The 12652-nt window shown below is 34.2% G+C and overlaps 1 long non-coding RNA gene across 1 annotated transcript; it reads right to left on the reverse strand.

Moving 5' to 3' along the window:
• Window positions 1-4011: 4011 nt before the first annotated feature.
• On the reverse strand, window positions 4012-8371 carry LOC132059964 (uncharacterized). The gene is made up of 4 exons (XR_009415831.1): window positions 7739-8371; window positions 6660-7092; window positions 5748-6420; window positions 4012-5661 (listed from the first exon to the last, which is right to left on the reverse strand). It is a non-coding gene; the product is annotated as an uncharacterized LOC132059964 (long non-coding RNA).
• Between the last annotated feature and the right edge of the window lie 4281 nt (window positions 8372-12652).

Here is a 12652-nt window from a genome sequence, read left to right on the forward strand (position 1 = left end):
GTATGTTAAGGCTAGTCCCTTTCTTTCTAAAGGCAGGATTCCTTCCTTATGAACCTATATATGGCTTCCATAACATTCTTATTCCCAAGAGTTAGAAGTCCATGATTCTTAGAGTTTCTTGTGATGCTTAAGATAATTATGTTCCATGATGATAATGATGATGATGATGATGACTCCATTTCTAGAAATTCCAAAGCTTATGATTTTAATGCTATTATGAGATTAATGAGTTTATTTCATGATTTTCTTGAATTGCTCATTGTTGTTGATCTCACCTTATGAATTGTTCTTTCGAGGTGAGATATAGCGATGATGATTATTCCTTAATTTAAATCGGAGGTTACCGACCTTACGTCACTCCGATAAAGTTGTAGCTTTTAGTTAGGTTATATAAGATGATAGAACGACAAAAGGAACAATAGTGTACATGTTGTTTACAGGATATTATGTTGCCTTTAAGTTATCATTATATGTTTGTATATGCCTGGCCTATGAGCCATGGAGTTATTACCCGGCCTGTGAGCCGCAGAGTTATTACCCGGCCTGTGAGCCGCGGAGTTATTACCCAGCCTGTGAGCCGCGGAGTTATTTACCCGGCCTATGAGCCACGGAGTTATTACCTGGCCTCTGAGTCGCGGAGTTATTTATGCCTGGCTTTCAGGTCATGGAGTTATATCTGTAGAGTTATGTTATCTTGCCTTAGATGAAAGGCAACCCAGGTAGAGCACTTCCAGATGCTTCCATGAAATATCCAGAGTATAGCTTGTTATTTCATTACAGTTGTTCTCTTGCCTTACATATTCAGTACATTATTCGTACTGACGTCCCTTTTGCTTGGAGACGCTGCGTTCATGTCCGCAGGTTCAGGTAGCCAGATTGACGATCCAGCTAAGTAGGCCGTCCACTCAGCTACAGTCAGTGCGCTCCACTTGGTTCGGAGTTGCAGCCCTTTTTGGTATGTTATTTTGACATGTATATAGATGGAGATGACGGGGCCTTGTCCTGTCCTTTCTGCAGCTCGTGTTCCCTAGAGATCTGTAGACAGTTGTATGTAGTTAGGATGTTATACAGCCTTGTTGGCTCTCAGTTTTGTTGTTCAGCATACATGGCAGCCTCGTCGGCTTGCTCAGTTATGTATTTATATTTTGGGTATATGTGCCCAGTTCAGATGAGATGGTATATATATATATATATATATATATATATATATATATATATATATATATATATATATATCCGTCCGATTACGGCCTCGTCGGCTTTTTGATATTATACGTGTGCGGTAGTCCTTAGCGAGTACCGGTATTTAGAGTAGTTCGCTCGAGTCTAGTTTGGCACCGAGTACCGCTCACGCCGCACCAGATTTGGGGCGTGACAATGTCGCATCCGCAATCTCCTCCCTCAATGCATCTATTTCCTCATCCACCTCCTCGTCGTCATAAGGCACAAGATTTCTTATGTAGTCCTTCTCCATTTCACCAACAGTTAGGTAAAGAAAAGGACGCACCCTCTTAATTTCAAGAAATCAACAAGATCAGTTCATAAAATAAGTAGTTTATAATGTGCCAATATTGACATTCTGATAGACTTAAGTTCGAATTGTTACCTCTTCAGCAGGTATTTTCTTTTTGAATGCATCGAGTAGTTTATAATGTACCAATATTGATATTCTGATAGACTTAAGTTCGAATTGTTACCTCTTCAGCAGCTATTTTCTTTTTGAATGGATTAGATTCTTTTTGGCGTGAAGTGCGCCATTTCAGCATCCTTGGAGTAGGAAACGGAACAACCCCTGATTTGGCACAATTACGTCCAACAAAGGGGATTGTTTCATATGCCCATGCCAGTAATGGAATTCAACACATAATAGGGTCAACCAAATTCCAGTGGTCTATGATAAAATGATATTGGTATGGATAACTTTCCAACTTACTATCAATGCCCAGGCGAACCTGTAAAGACATATTCTTGGCCTTATATTGGGGTCATTTGTGACTTGTTTAAACAATTTCAACATGTCCACCTTGTTCGTCAAGTAATCTAGTGTCAGATTAAAGCTTATCTTTCCCCAAGGATATTTTTTAAAGCACGGCAACGAATCAATCAAGTTTATCCATCTCTTCTCAATTATTTTAGACTTGTCATGTGCCAATAAAATGCAGTGAATAAACCACAGCAACGGAACCTTAAGCTTGTCTGATTTGGTCAATGATTTATTTTTCAAGCTTTTCATGAGCAAATCCTAGGTAACACTTGAAGTTTTAAGTGTTTTATTGAAATTGTCTCCTTTTGTATGGACCTTCTTTTCACTAGGGATGGCACCACAATTCAACCTAGTGACCAATGCAAACTCCCTTAGCCCAAAACAACATGGCATATCCTCAATCAAAAACCACATCTCATGCTTTTTCTTTCAGTTAATAATTTGTCATAGAAGAAGCGAAAGAACAAGCTTTCCACTAAATTTATCCCAATGTAAGGGTAGGTCCAAGAAGTGGCCGAAACAAGTTTTACGAAACATATTTATAAGTTTATGGTTTCATAATTGAACTTTAAAGTCGAACCATGACTTCATAGAAGAACTTCCTATGACACCGGCTGGGAAATCAACTCCTTTCAAAATCCATGAGGTCAATTTGAGCTTTTCCATCTTTTCTACGGCGATGAACATGACATTTTCATGAACAGATAGGCGATCGCTATTTTCCTCCTCATCTTCCGGAACCTCGCATTCGCCAAATTCCTCTTCTCCAGCACCACAATTGACTACTTCTTCATCACTATTCTCCTTCTCATCTTCTGGAATCTCACATTCGCCAAATTCCTCTTATCCAGCACCATAATTGGCATCTTCTTCTTCTTCTTCTTCTTCATCAAATTCTTCTTCTTCTTCTTCAAATTCTTCTTCTTCTTCTTCAAATTCGAATTCAACAATCTCTTTGAGAATCTTATTAAGAGACGTCTCTTTTGCCTCTTTTTCATTTCATCTATTAATCACCTCATCTGGTTCTTCATTTCGTCTAATAATCACATCAACTGGTTCTTCATTTCGTCTATTAATCACCTCATATGGTTCTTCAACAAGAAAATGTCAAAATTGTGACGGACAAATGCATGCCACAAATCCGTCACAAATCAGGGTTTGTGACGGATTTGTGACGGAACCGTGGCCGTCACAGTCTTTGGTCATAAATTTCTTTTGATGGATCTCAATTTCATCACAATTTTTTGTGACGAAATTGTGACAGATATTTTCGTCACAAAATTGAGGAGCCTTACTAGGCTTGATTCCGTCACAAATTTTAATTTCTCACCCAATCATTTGTGACAGCATATTCCATCACAAATCTTTATGACACTATTCTGTCACAAATTCAAACCTTTGGTAGCTATTTTGTAACGGATTTGAGGCTAGGTTTTTCGTCACAAATTTTATTTGTCACCTTTCACATTATGATAAAATGACATCAAGTTAGCTAAAAGCACAAAATAATTAACAATAACAAAAATGTAACATTCATACTATGAAATATATTACAAATGAATTTAAAAATTACAAATACATAAATTCTTCTATAAAAATCTAGAAATACTAAAGACTGAGTATAAAGTTAACAAAAGTCTAACATTAGTAACCACTAAAGCATCCGAAGAGTCTGTATCAAAGGGACGAGAATCGAAATATAGAAGGAATGATAATGCCATCTCACTCATCATGCACGCATAAATTGCTCCTCCACATAATGTAACTGACTTCGCTCTGTTAGCTCAAACGTGAAATCTCCTCCTCTATGCTTTGTTAGAGAACGATGCTCCCGTCTCTTACATCACCTGCTCTGTTTTAGCCTCAGCTCCCTCATCAAAATAATTATTCTGCTGCATCAAAGGTAAGAGATCAGATAATAGCAAATGGTCGACATCAAGTCAACGCTATCATCATACAATTATGCCCAAAATAAATTGAAATGTGCACAATGCATCAGGACAACATAGTGAATCTTTTGTATATAACATAACTATCTCAGACCAGTGAACCACAATTGAAAAGTCGAACAGATTACTAATCTTGAGAAATTTAATCAATCACCAGAAAGTAGAGGACAATTGTATCTCAAACACTTGCTTATAATTATAAGATCAGCACCACCTCAGAGAAAAGAGAGGGAGGGCATCAAGTACTTTTCTATTAATGTGGAATTAGTGTTAAGAGAAACCTTGTTATACCCTGTCAATAGAAACGATTAGACTTTCGGCTAAAATAGCTCACCAAGATTCTTACCAAAGTCATGCAATTTTATTCCCTATGAGAATATCCAACCACACGATACATCGTCACGAAACATGCAATAACTATGTGACATGTCAATAAATTAAAAAGTAAACTTTTTCACTTCTCAAATTAATAAAAATGTAGGAAGGTGATTATATTTATTGCCTTCAAAGGCAATTTTCCATTAGTTATATTACGCTCCACTAGCATAACAAATCAAACAACTTTACTACAATCCTACTAGCAGAGATACAAGACACGACACCCAGAAATACAAAAACGGATCAATCAATTAATTTGATGAAACCATTTGGACTTAGTCAAAAGATATAATCGCCCTCTCATAATCAAAAGAAATGCACTCTACATAGCAAAAGGCACATGTAACACTTTGCTATCTCTATAGTCATTGACAATGAGAAATACGGATATGATCAGTAAACTATTAAATGTCTATAAAGTCAATGATGCATGTTCCAGACCTAAACCATGATTTTCAGGCTGCGGAACATTAAGGAGAATTATGAATATGACCAGTTAAGTGCTTAATGTCTATCAAGTCAACGATGCATGCCCCATCTAACAGAGGAAGGACAAAATTCAACTCTCCTTTTGACCTTTCTTAAAAAAACCATCAAGAAATCTAGTTAAAAAATAGATGAATCAGAACAGAGCAAAAAAGGACTCTGGTAAAAAAAATTAAAGAACAGGAACAGAACAAAAGCACTCAATTTCTAAAATTTTAGCAGTTAGACATGGAGTGTATGATTTTTTAAGCCACAAAGGTGTATTGGTCACAAACTGAAACAAAATGAGTGGCTAATTTAGTTTATCCCATTCAGATTGCAGAAATATGATATGTATATTTTTCTTATCTTCTAACAGAATAAGAATAGCATGAATGATAATATCAAGAATAAGAATAGCATGCTAAACATGACCCTGGCACAAATGAAGTCTCCAGAATTCTAGTTATCCTGAACTTACATGATTCTATGGTGAATATTAGTTACCCAGAAAATCACAAATGAAAGGCACAAGAAAAAGGCACCAAGAGCGTGAAGTGTACGAGCAAATTAAAAAATTTATAACTCTAACGCTCAAATATATATGGACATATCATTCCCCTTAGTGAGTATAATGCTGAGGCGTCTTGTATAAACTGATCGCACAAGTTATAGCAGCTTAAAAGTTCTCACTGGATGCTTGGCATCAGCTAGTTGTCTAAGTACTTAGAATGATCCATTGCATAATGATAAGCAATAACAAAAATACCAACAGAGTTAGCAAAGAATCCTAAATCTTGATAGGCATTATCTGCTACACTGATTTACTATTTTCATGCACATTGGGCAAATACTTACATGAATGATCACGCCAAAGTCCCTCCACTGAATCTGACAAATCAGCAAAACGAAGTAAGAAGCTCTACAAAATTCAAACCTTGAATATTTCTGCAAAATAAGTTGCAATACACCATCAGACAAAAGGTTGATGAAGAGCCACCAAAAGATTCTAATACTATTTCATCCAAAATCTGTTTAGCTTATATTATCTTAGCCAAAAAAAAAAAAGAGGAAAGGTATTCAAAGCTGGCTACCAACAAAAATTATCTTAGCCAAATTAGAGAAACCACCTATGAAGATATAGAGTTGGGATCCAACCGCTCAGCCTTGTCAACAAAGTCATAACAATCTTTTAACTTAAAAACTTTTAACTAGTATTCTCAAAAAATAATCTTTACTACATATAAAGTACCTTTTTTTCTTTCACCAGAAACAATTAGAACTACACAGCTCTCATTACTATTAACTGAAACACCTAACTGAAAGCCTTAAAAGGATATGGAAAAGTGATCAATTTTCATTCTGAACTTGTATATTAATCTCCATGTAAAACAATTTCTTTTCTTTTTTTTAGTTTAAAAATGTGATTGATGTATTTCTTATTCTCAAAACATCATTCAGATGTATTTCTAACTAATAACACTAAAAATGAACACCCCTTGACATGAACAAACAATCATTTGGGCTCACACACACCCCTTCATATACTGGGGGAGTTCCATGAGTTAAGGCTACTCAGACTTCAGCACATCCAAATTTCTTTGAGTCATTTCATATAACAATTGGATGGCATAACTACCATTCCTCCATTTCTAAAGATAAATGGTTAAAATGCCCTCCGACTCGATGAAATGTTGAAACAACCCCCATACTAGCAGCACACATACCAAACCTACTTATTTTCAAGTCAAACAAAGTCCACACAAAGTCCATCTCTAGAAGCTTTTAAAATAGAAGCAAGTTACCATCTAAAATGAAATGTCATCCAACAATAGATTGTAATTGAATTGAATTAATGAATTCTCTTAACCGTGAATTAGGACCAGTACCAAGAACATCTGCTAAAGTAGGTAAGCTAGACTAATTAACTATCTTAGTTTGCATTGTTCTCTTCATGCTCTAAACTTAACAAATTCAAATAAACTAATGTACTCCAACAGATCCACCTGTATCAACAATGAAACAATTGTACTTTGAATATAAGAAAATGAAAAGCAAAATAACTAAAAAAAACTCTTCAGTGAAGTTTCAAGAATTCTAGTTATCCTAAACTTACTTGATTCTATGATGAATATTAGTTACCCGGAAAGTGCTGCCAAATACTTACATGAGTGATCACGCCAAAGTCTCTTCATCGAGTCCAACAAATCAGCAAAAAGAAGTAAGAAGCTCTATAAAATGCAAACCTTGAAGAACGAACTCCTCTTTGCCTTCTCCTCTTGATCCTTGATTGAAAATGGAGGTTGTTGAACTTTTCTGCAAAATAAGCTGCAATACACCATAAGACGATACGAGCTACCAATATCTAGACATATAAGCTTCAAAACTAAAGGCACAACTAGGATAATACTACGAATATCACTCAAATGATCTGAGCTACATAAGATAGTGAAATAAGCACATCTATGATAATACTATGAAGTAAAACATGAACTTTGGGACCAAGCTTATACTACGAACCCTTTTCTTTCGATAACAAATGAGTGATTTTTAGGACGTAACCATTGCGACCATAAATTGATCATGAACATCGGAAGCTCCTTTAGGAAAATCAACATAGCAACAAAAAATTCCTTTAGTAAAATCAAAGCTTTTCCCTTTAGCCCAAAATTTGTTCAAATCAGAAAGAAAGTGATCAAAATTTTACCCACTTCAAGTGAAGGACCCAATATTATAGTTTGATGAAGACCCACCACAAAAAATTCAAAAATCGGTGCATACAAAGCTGGTAGGAGTTTTTTTAAACATAGATTGAAAGATCTAATAACAAGATCTAAAGATTATTCACTTTAGAATAATTATACAGGAAATTAGAGACAAATTTGAGCAAGAATTGAAGGACCCAATATGAAGATCCAAAAGTTATTCACTGTAAGTTTTGGTTAATAGAGAAAAACTAAACCTCTTAGTGAAGATGACAACGGAGTCGAAGTGAACGGCTTGCTACTTTGCTGAAATCATCGAGAAATTAACGGAGTCGAAGCTTAGAAGGGTCTAATTTTGGGGAAAGTAAAGGTACTTTGGTAAAATGTAATGGGGGGGGAAGTGAAGCTATTTTGCTGAAATGTAATGGGGTCTAATTTTGGGGGAAGTGAAGCTATTTGGTTGAAATGTAATGGGGTCAAATTTTGGTGGGAAACTAAAAAGTAGTGAAAAATTTTGGGGGCAAAATTAAGAAGTTGCCTAATTTTGTTGTTGCCAGGGAAACAAATCTGTCACAAATTTATATATTTATTATTAATTGTCTTGTTATTATATTTGTGACGGAATATTCAATCCGTCACAATTTTTGTCACGGATTTGTGACAAATAATTGTCATTTTTTCTTATCAGCCTTAATTTGTGGCGAAAATATGTCCGTCACAAAAATCATATTTAAAATTTGTCACAAATCCGTTACCCTCAAAATTTTTATGGGAAAAAAAAGTTTTTTGAAGTTTTTTTATGTATGAAAGGTTGATCCATCACAATTCTGTCACAATTTGTGACAGAACTGCTCTGTCTCAAATATTCCGTCACAATTTTGACATTTTCTTGTAGTATATATCATTTAGCGTATTGATGAACTTATCTGGTTCTTCATTTCGTCCATTATTTAAGAGGAAATGACACAAATGTCCGCTGGGCCATAAATAATAAAATCTTGTACTTACGCCCATCTATTCCTAAACCCAAAAATTAGCCCATAAACTATTCCTATCCAGTAGCTAAAATCTGTAGCAAGCCTTTTGTGGCGACTAAAAGTCGCCACTAAAGCTGGGTGGTCCAATAGCCCCATCGCTTGTTTAAAAACAAAAAAACAGACTTTTTGTGGCGACTAAAAGTCGCCACTAAAGTCTTTGTCAGAAAAATCAAGTTTTTAGTGGCAATTAAAAAAGTCGCCACTAAATGTTAAATATCCCAAAACATGTATAATATGTGTATATTTAGTAAGAAATATCTCAAAAAACTCTGAGGCGATTTTTGTATATAATATGTATCGTTTGTGTATAAAAATAGGTATCAGTACCTATCTGTAATGTATATAAACTGTATAAAATATGAATCACTAAGGTATGTATCATTTTTGTATATAATATGTATCATTTTTGTATATAATGTGTATTATAGAATAGAAAAGTATCATTTTTGTATATAATATGTATCATTTTTGTATAGAAAGTGTATATATAATTTCAGCATGTGTATATAAACTATATCAGTCTTGTATAGAAAGTGTGTCATACGTATAAAAAAGTATCATAAAAACCGTATCATTGTGGTATATAACATGTATCACTATTGTATATATTAAAAATAAATATCATATCATTATTGTATAATATGTATATAATAAATGTATAATTAACGTATAATTTATTTATAATAAATGTATGATTAATTCCAGCATATGTATATAAAATGTATAATTCTTGTATATAAAGTGTATATATAATTCCAATATATGTATATATGTTGTAGCAGCCCTTTAGTGGCGACTTTTTGTGGCGACTTGTCGCATCGCCACAAAAGTCTTTTTTTTTTTTTTTTTTAAGCGCACTGGTTGTTGGGCCGGCTTGACCTTGGCATTATTTTGGCCGACCGGCCATTTTTTGGCATTATTTTAGGCCGAACGGACACCTAGTGGAATTAAGCCCAAACAGTGGTTAAATGCGGGATTAGTTTGGCTGAGTGGACACACAGTGTCCTTTTCCCATTATTTAACTCTTCTTGTTTCTTTGATCTATTATTTAACTTCTTTAGTTGGTTCTTTCCTCTGAAATTGGTTCAAAATAAGCCTCTTGCGGATGTAAATCATTGATTGTTTCTTCTTTGGGGCTAAAAAAGGAAATAGGTTCAAACAAATTGAAACAGAGGGAGTATTATTTAACTTCTTTAGTTGGTTCTTTCCTCTGTTATTTAACTTCTTTGTCGGCTTCATCTTCAATCTCGGTCAATGACCTCTGTTCTTAACCTTTTTCTAGATGAAGAAGGCATGTAATCAACTCTCCAAAATGATCCGGAACGCCCTCTAGTCGTCACCATGGCTATAAACAGTACAAATAAGACATGCAAAACACAATGGAACTTAACAAAAAATCAGAATAAAAGAAATTAGGGCTTCGCCATGAATGTAAAATAGGAATCAATAAACAATCAGAATCAACAAATTAGGGCTTCGCCTTGATTTTAAACTCAGAACATCACATTAAAAATACCATTTTGAACTTGAAAGAAATCAGAATAGGAAAAAAAATTAGGGCTTCTGTAACTTGCAATTATTTTCAGCTGAAATAATGAAATTTTGGCTCTTGAAATAGATTTTTTTGAATCCCAAAGCTGCATTCACAGTATTTTGGAGATGGAGTTGTGGGAAAATGTGAAGCTCAAGATCAGTGGAGTTGGAGGGAAAAAGAACAAAGAAGTAAGAGGGAAAGAAATATAGACCCAAAAGTTTTTAAAAATACAAAAAGGCCCCGCGTGTTTGCTAATCAAGTGATTAGTAATTTCTGGACTAAAAATAAAAGGAAAAGAAAATGAGGACCCTACCACTTAGAAAAACACTTTAGGGGTCTGCCACCTTATTCTTCCCTAAAACTAACGGTGTTACACAAAAATTCTGTTAAATTTGACTGAAAATTCACATCTTTGGCAAACCATTAACTAAATTAGAAAATATAGCTTGTGATTACGCTTCTTCTATGTCCTAGTAGGTTGAATCTATCAAATAATAGAGTTTTCTGATCTTGTCTAAGGAAGCAATCTGATGCATCAAAAAATAACCAATATCGGTCAAGATCATTCAGGATATGAGTTTGATACATAAAAGCACGTTTCGTGGAAGCTTGAAATATGAAAGCACACATGGAGTTATTGCCATTGTTCTGCAACAGTGGAGCAACATGTTTACATGAAGCACCAAACTTGAAAACCATTAATAACATTTTGAGTAAATTTCTCGAACGATTACTCAACTTGATGAATTTATCTACTAAAGTTATTTTTTTGTTATGTATCAACAAAGTCACTTTTTATTCCTTTAGGGATCGTTTGGTACGATGAATAAGTAAAAATAGTTCTGGGATAAAAATTTAGTATCACTTTATACCTTGTTTGGTTACTAATCCTGGAATAAGTTATCCAGAATTAAAAATAGTACCGGGATAGCTTATACCCATCAGAGGGTGAAATAATAATCCTGGGTGGTGGAATAATAATCCTGGAATAACTTATCCCAGGATTAAACAATAAAATTGACTAAAATAGCCCTGAGGTTCTCAAAACCCTTTTTTTACATAGCTTTTCATTGTCTTTTTTTTTTCCCCCCTTCTCCATTAGGTCTATTCACTTTTTGAATCATGTTATTTTCGCTCAATTATGGCAATCGAAGTTATAGTTTATAATTCCAGAATGGCTCCCATATAAATCCTAAAGAATAAAGGGAAAAAGTTTTTGTTCTAATGCAAAACAACGAATGCTAACTTTCAGATCATAAAAAGAACCATGAAGGGCATTAAATTGAGAAAAAGAAGAAAGAAATCAGCAGATGTATTTAAAAGAGCTGAGAACTACAGCTTCAGAAAAATTATTTTAATACTTGTTGATGTAAGATTTGAGAATTGGCGTGTTTCAAATGCATAAAGGAGCAAGAATAGGGGAAATTTTAGGCATTTTAGGCTAAATTGGGTGAGGGTATTTTTGTAAACAAACATCTTCTTTTTACAAATTAGGCAATGCATGTTAATTTTAATACAACTTACCAAACGGTGAATAAGAAATAATTTCAGGATGATTAATCCCAGTATAACTAATTTCAGGATAACTAATCTCAGCATAACTTATCTTCAAACGACCCCTCAATCATATTTTATAAAAGTCTTCACTTTCCACTCTCATTCTGATGTAGGATTCATATAAAATGTCATAAGCTTAATGATACTGTGGAAGTTTCACGTTGTATATATCATTTAGCTGCTGATCCAATTTAATCAGAATTCCGTTTTCTTTTCTATATTTCATTCTTTATTACTCTCTCCGTCCTATTTTAACTGTCGCTTTAGCTCAAACAAAAAATTCAAAAATAATTGTCACTTTAGGAATTCATGTACGTATAAAGTTGATAATTGCTTCCGGCTATACCTTTAACACTAAAGAAATAGTTTCTTTAAAGGTTAAAAACTCAAATATGCCATCGAACTATCTGAAATAGCTCATTTATGCGACTGGTTAATAGTTGGACTCATTTATGTCATCACTGTGATTGAAATGACTCATCCATGTCACTTACCGTAAACATACTTAATGACTGATTTTAAAAAATCAGATTTTACACATGGCTCCAATTAAAGCTATTAACGATCAAAGATACAGATCGTACGATTAAAGCTACATCAAAGCTACATCATATGATCAAAGGGTTCTGTATAATGTGGTTTAGGGAAATAAGAATAGGGATTTGGGTTAAAATAGTTCTAGGTAGATCGGGTCCGGACCGGATTTAATTTTATTTGGGATTGATTTTACATTAATTTGGGTTGGTTTAAGTTGACGACGTGGGGCTAGTTTAAGTTGACGATGTGGACCTCTAATTGGAGGTCACGTGTAAAATCTGGTATTTTTAAATCAGCCATTAAATCTGTTAATCGTAAGTGGCATGGATGAGTCATTTCGGTCACGACGATGGCATAAATGAACCAACTATTAATGAATGACATAAATGATAAATGAGCAATTTTTGATAGTTCGATAGCGTATTTGAGCTTTTTCCTGTCTTTTAATAATGTTCAATTCTCAAAAAATATCTAATAAGATAGAGGTAATATAATAAAATATATCT

This window comes from Lycium ferocissimum, chromosome 6 (assembly GCF_029784015.1).
Source record: "Lycium ferocissimum isolate CSIRO_LF1 chromosome 6, AGI_CSIRO_Lferr_CH_V1, whole genome shotgun sequence".
Lineage (NCBI taxonomy): Eukaryota > Viridiplantae > Streptophyta > Magnoliopsida > Solanales > Solanaceae > Lycium > Lycium ferocissimum.